General features: G+C 40.2%; 1 protein-coding gene across 1 annotated transcript in view; it reads right to left on the bottom strand.

The window, feature by feature from the left end:
• Window positions 1-6,002, bottom strand: part of ccdc73 (coiled-coil domain containing 73) — a 71,585-nt gene extending 65,583 nt beyond the window's left edge. Inside the window, exons 1-2 of the mRNA XM_062967762.1 lie at window positions 5,947-6,002; window positions 1,084-1,114 (exon numbers count right to left, since the gene is read on the bottom strand). The gene's annotated coding sequence lies outside the window, so the exon portion shown is untranslated. The remainder of the gene's footprint in view (window positions 1-1,083; window positions 1,115-5,946) is intronic.
• Window positions 6,003-6,406: the final 404 nt, after the last annotated feature.

The following is a 6,406-nucleotide window of genomic DNA, read 5'->3' as shown; positions in this document are numbered from 1 at the left end:
TCACGAGAGTCCTTCCACCAGATTTCAGTGATGCTTATTATATTATAGTTATTTTGTGTCTCAACAATTCAAGTTCATCTTGTTTACTTCCCTTGCTCTGAACATTAGAGGTATCGAAAAACCCACAGGTGTTTATTTAAGGTTATTTTTTTCCTCCCACTATTGGGTTCTTTTACTGTTTGTCCAGTTCTTTCTATAACAGTTGGGCTATAATCTCCAGCACTTGATGAATGCCTGCCCTCAAGCATTTACTTATTTCAATTGTGTTCAGTTCTACCATTTCACTTCTTTGTGCAGATTTTTCTTTATCTCCTTATTTGGTAAGTCAGATAGTGATCCTATTATTAGATATTGTATAGTGAATTGCACATTGTCCCCAGATAGATAAACCTACATGATGACATTACTGAGGGAAAGTGATGGCAATTTACAAGTATATGAACATAATTGCAGGGACTATCGCATAACAAGCCAATGGAGAAGTGATGAACAAGATGTAGTCCTACTTACCTAGAATAGTTCACAAATGACACTTTGCATATTATCAATACACCCACAAAGTATATTGTATGCTATTCAAAAGCAGTGATATAACTAGATCTAAATTTATCAGAGAATCAAGTGCCCTCTGAAATTCATTCCGTTGATTCCAATCTGCAGCATCTTGGAAACTTTCATTTAGGAAGCTATCTGGCATAAGAGCTGGGTTTCTAGGAAGCATTGGCAAATTAGCTTTAATCATTGTAGCTATGTCAGACAATGTAAGATCTCAGCCCCCAATTACTGCTGTAAACATAAGACAAGTAAAATCAAGGAATCAGAAGCAAGCTGATTGATGACACTCTCCCTTCCCACTATTCTAGACCAGAATAATTATTATTTATACCCCACATTTTCTCTCCACAAGGAGACTCAAAGCAGCAAAGCAGAAATACGTCCTGCCAGAGTTAACTAAAGTTAGTAGTTACATCTGAAACAGTGTCAACCTGGATGAGACGTAATCCTGCACACCATAATTTCAGATTCTAGATAAAATATGATTCCATCTAAAGCAGGTAATACTGAGATTGCAGAACAGTTTACCAGAGTTTGTCAGCAGAGGGAGATTTCCAATCTAGGAAGGAAAAGATAAGGAAAAGAGAATGTAATTTGATAGTACCATTTTGACTGTTTGTGTGTTTCTGTACTTTCAAGTTACTTGTTAATTTATGGTGACCTATGAAGTTCATAGGGTTTCCTTAAGCAAAGAAGACTCAGGGGTTGTTTTCACATTTCCTTCCTCTGAAATAAACTCTGTACCTGGTATTCGTCACTAGTACAAACTGGGTCATCAGTACTGATCCTGCTTAACTTCCAAGATCTGGCAGGGCCTCGTTTTAGGTATCTAGACAATCTATCTATCTATCTATCTATCTATCTATCTATCTATCTATCTATCTATCTATCTATCTTCTATCTATTCTATTCTATTCTATTTTCTATCTATAAAAGAATGATGGAATCGCAGAAGAGGACAAAACAACAAAACTACAGGCCCCCCAACCTCAAAATTTGACAACACAACCCATCATCCACGCCTCTAGGTTGATACAACAAAAAGAAAAGAAAAATAAAGTCCTAATTAGAGGGAGAGGAATAATTGTTTTTATCCAATTGCTGCCAGTTAGAAGGCTAAGCTCCGCCCACTTGGTCTCCTAGCAACCCACTCAGCCCAGGGGACAGGCAGAGTTAGGCGTCACTTAGGCCTCTTCCACAGATTATCTAATTTGCACTGGATTATATGGCAGTGTAGACTCAAGGCCCTTCTACACAGCTATATAACCCATTTATAATCTTATATTCGCTGCTTTGCACTGGATTATCTTGACTCCACACTGCCATATAATCCACTTCAGTGTGCATTTTATACAGCTGTGAAGAAGGGGCCTCATATAATCCAGTTCTAAGCAGAGAATATAAGATTATCAATATACAGTAGAGTCTCACTTATCCAACATAAACAGGCCGGCAGAACATTGGATAAGTGAATATGTTGGATAATAAAGAGAGATTAAGGAAAAGTCGATTAAACATCAAATTAGGTAATCATTATAAAAATTAAGCACCAAAACATCACGATATACAACAAATTTGACAGAAAAAGTAGTTCCATGCACAGTAATGCTATTTAGTAATTACTGTATTTACAAATTTACCACCAAAATATCAAAATGAATTTAAAACACTGACTACAAAAACATTGATTACTAAAAGGCAGACTGTGTTGGATAATCCAGAACATTGGATAAGCGAATGTTGGATAAGTGAGATTCTACTGTAATATGAAATAATTACTGTGATAGAATAATACAGAACAATATAATCTCTAAAACCAGGACAGTAAATAAAGAGCAACACTCTGAGAGCAGGGAAATTGGGAATTCCACAAAGGAAACAATCAGGGCCAGCTAACACCTCCCAAGAAAGGATTCTTCCAGAAAAGAAGCTGAGAAGGGAGTGAAGCAGTGTGTATTACCAAAGTCATTATTATTACTATCATTACTATTATTATTATTATTATTATTATTATTATTATTATTGTGTTGCTGTGAACCATGAAAATGAGTACAATCTGGCTCCAAGTATTCAAAAACACTAAAATCAGAATATATAAAAATTACTGTGGTATAATAAAACAGAACAATACAATCTCTAAAATCAGAACACTAAATAAATAACAACACTCTGAAAACGGGAATTCCACACAGGAAACAATCAGGGCCAGCTAACACCTCCCAACAAAGTATTCCCATCATCAAAGTCTGGCAAATCCTCTGTTTTCTGAGGGCCACAGACAGTAGAAGCACATAAAATATCTCAAAGAACACCACTCTGAAAACAAAGGAATTCCAGACAGGAAACAATCAGGGCCAGCTAACACCTCCCAACAAAAATTCACTCAGGGAGTAAACAGCCAGGCTTTAAAGCTGCAAGGCCATTACATGCTAATCATTTTCCCTAATTGCAGCATTCATACTTGCCTCCAACAGACAAAAAAAATCAATCAGAAATATTGTATATTCACAAACTTTAGGAAATAATATCCCCTGATGGCGCAGCGTGTTAAAGCGCTGAGTTGCTGAACTTCTGGACCAAAAAGCCGCAGGTTTGAATTGGGGGAGCGCAGAGAGCACCCACTGTTAGCCCCAGCTTCTGCCAACCCTAAAGTTCAAAAACATGCAAATGAGAGTAGATGAATAGGTACTGCTCCGGCGGGAAGGTAACAGCGCTCCATGCAGTCATGCAACATGACCTTGGAGGAGTCTACGGACAAGGCCAGCTCTTCGGCTTAGAAATGGAGGTGAGCACCAACCCCCAGAGTCAGACACAACTGGACTTAATGTCAGGGGAAAACCTTTACCCTTTACCTTAACTACCACCAATTCCTCAATACTTTATTTCCCATACCACCATACTTCGCCACAGCAACGCGTGGCCGGGCACAGCTAGTGGTTAAATAAGCAGGAATGTAACATTTCTACCATTTATATCGTCCCTCCAGATTTGTAGTGTTAACTTTTGTGAATCTGATTAGTCATTAATTTTATCAAGATGTTCTCTCTGGAAATCTTTAGATCCTCCAACGTAATTCTATAGTCATCCTCCTCCCATCATGCTGGAGGACCTAGAGATTTCTAGAAAAAGCTCCTCTAGGAATCTCTAGGTTCTCCAGTTGAATTTTGTGGTCAAATTCCAGTGAAGTTCATAGAGCCATTCTAGAAAATCTAGAGCGAGAGGCAGGGCCGGCCCCACCATAGAGGCCACGTGATGCCGCCGCCTCGGGCGCAGGTCCCGGGGGGCGCCGTCAGGCTGGGCGGGAGGCGGGGCACCGCTCTGACGGTGCCCCGCCGCCCGACCAGTGCGCCCTGGCCTTGTGGCTCCCTCTTTCGCCGCCAGGGGAGGGGAGGAGGGATCCCCTCCTCCCCTCCCCGGGCGGTGAAGCCACCTTCTTTCGCCGCCCGGGGATGGGAGGAGGGATCCCCTCCTCCCCTCCCCGGGCGGCGAAGCCTCCCTCTTTCCAACCCTGGCCGCGCCTCCCACGCTGCGTGGGAGGCGGGGCCAGGGCGCAGGAGGCGGGGCCGGCGGGGGGCGCTTTTCAGCACCCCCGCTTAATATTTAAATTTATCTCCGACCGGCCCTGGCGAGAGGTAAAAAAAAAAAAACCAATTTCTTTCATCATGATTGTTCCCTTTCACAGGAGTCCTGTGATCCCAGCCCTAGCAAATGTGGAGGGGTGACTGTATACTGCTCATCTACATATGTTAGCTGCAGCAGTTTACTGGGGATTCACAGTATTAGGTAATTAGTTCCTTGTGGTAGTTTACTACCACAGACTTATAGCATTTAGAATTTTAAGAATACAGTGTCCTCTCACTTATTGTGGGGGTTACGTTCCAGGACCACCCATAATAAGTGAAAATCGCGAATTAGGGACGCTATATTTATTTTACTATTTATACATTATTTTAGTCGTTATACACTATTTTAAGTCTTTATCAACCAATCGTGTGTGGATAAATCGCCTCCTTCTCCTCCCGTTGCCGCTTGGGCTCCTCTTCTCTCCCTTTGGCTTCTCCTTCCTCCCTTCCTTACGCTGTAAATTGTAATTTTTTATGATTTATAATAATCTTTTAGAGTTTATTGAAAAACCGTGTGTGCAGACGTTACTTCAATTGGGATGGTTTAATCTAATTACGAAGACTCAATCCCGACGCTGCCACCAATTGTGATGGTGCTAAAGCCAATTAGGAAGACTCAAGCCAATTGTAATGGTGTCAAAGCAAATTGTAAATGCTGTTTCCACTGCTGAGGGGATTTTTGAATCTTTTAATCCCTCTAGATTATATATATATCACCTTTATATGAGGGGAGGATTACAGGGGTTGATCTTTATTTCAAGATCCCAGCCCCTGTCTCTGTAGTTAGGGATTTCTATGTTGTTGTTCCCTTTCTGAGGTAACTGTGACTATTACTCTTCCCCAATTAGGTGATTTATTAAGGTAACTGCCACCAACGTGAGGCTTTTGAATTATCACCAATGAAATTTGGCTACACAGACGCAGATGAGATTAAATGAGTCAGTTGTTAACAAAGAACAACAAGTTTATTGCGTACAAAGCTTATGGTTGCAGGTTGATTGATTTACTTATGGAACTTTAGATAAACAAGTGGTTTAATATCTCTTATAACCGCCACAACAGTAGTCTCTGGTGTAATTCCACTCTCACTCTCCTACTGATGAAATAAATTGTAGCGAACTCAAACCTCAGCTGAGCTCCTTAGTAAACAATGTCCCAACTACAATAAAAGCCTTTAATTTGATCTTCGACCGATCAAATTCCTGATCACTAGTCCTTCCCAACTAGAGATCTGGACTAGGCTCCCTTTAGTCTGCCTTGACTAAAGATTTTGGCCAGGCCTGTCTCCTCAGCCCTTCTTGACTGAAAAAGCCTCCAGCCACGCACACCTCCTTGGCTTCTTTTTTAAAACTCCCCCTTTTTCCTTTTCTTGGCTCCGCCCACTTCTCCCTCTGGTGAGCTAGCCAGCTCCGTCTCCTTGGTAACACCACTACTGTGGATTGAAACAAGATGGCTTCTGTTTCAGCTACTGTGTCAACTAAACACAAATACATACTCTAACAGTTAAAATTAAACATAATAACTATGACTTCTCCACACCGCGAAACAGCGAATCCACGAAAAGTGAACCGTGAAGTAGTGAGGGAACACTGTAACAACTGAAAACAAATTGCTTTCATTACTCTTGAGAACTGGGAAAATAAATGTAGCCATAATGTAAATTTCAAAAACTTCTGTAGAAGACTAAAATAACAAATTACTTTTAGTTCTAGATACACCAATAATAAATAGCCAGCAATGCCAATACTGAAATATAGTATGTACTTACTTGGAAAAAAGAAGAAAATTTAGCTGCTAAAATGACACTGTAAAAAAAAAAGGTTTGTGTACATATTTTAAAAATAATATAAAGGAAAGTTAGTTTAAAATATGAGATTCATGACCCAATGAGAGACATCTACAAGGAAAAACAAGGTACCATTTCTGATATTCCCTCTGAGTTGAACTGAGTGGAGGTATCTAGCATATGCTCCAGCACCACAGACATACTGCATAACAAATTAAGCTCTGACAGAGCTGATCTGCTGTTTGGTATGTGAAGGAGGAAATTGACATGAAACATCCCTTTCCTCCCCTCTGATCATCTAACAAGTGATCAGTGCTGTCAGATTAAAATATTGAACTTCTGTTTGTCAAGTAGGAAAAAGAAAGGGCTCCATAAAAAGCAATTTCAGGTTGGAAGGATATGATCCATTTTACATTAGTATAATTCCCAGATTTGTAAGTAA

The sequence above is a fragment of the Anolis carolinensis genome, chromosome 1 (genome assembly GCF_035594765.1).
Source record: "Anolis carolinensis isolate JA03-04 chromosome 1, rAnoCar3.1.pri, whole genome shotgun sequence".
Classification (NCBI taxonomy): Eukaryota; Metazoa; Chordata; class Lepidosauria; order Squamata; family Dactyloidae; genus Anolis; species Anolis carolinensis.
The sequence above is the reverse complement of the archived record's forward strand: the minus strand, read 5'-3'. Positions and strand labels throughout refer to the sequence as shown.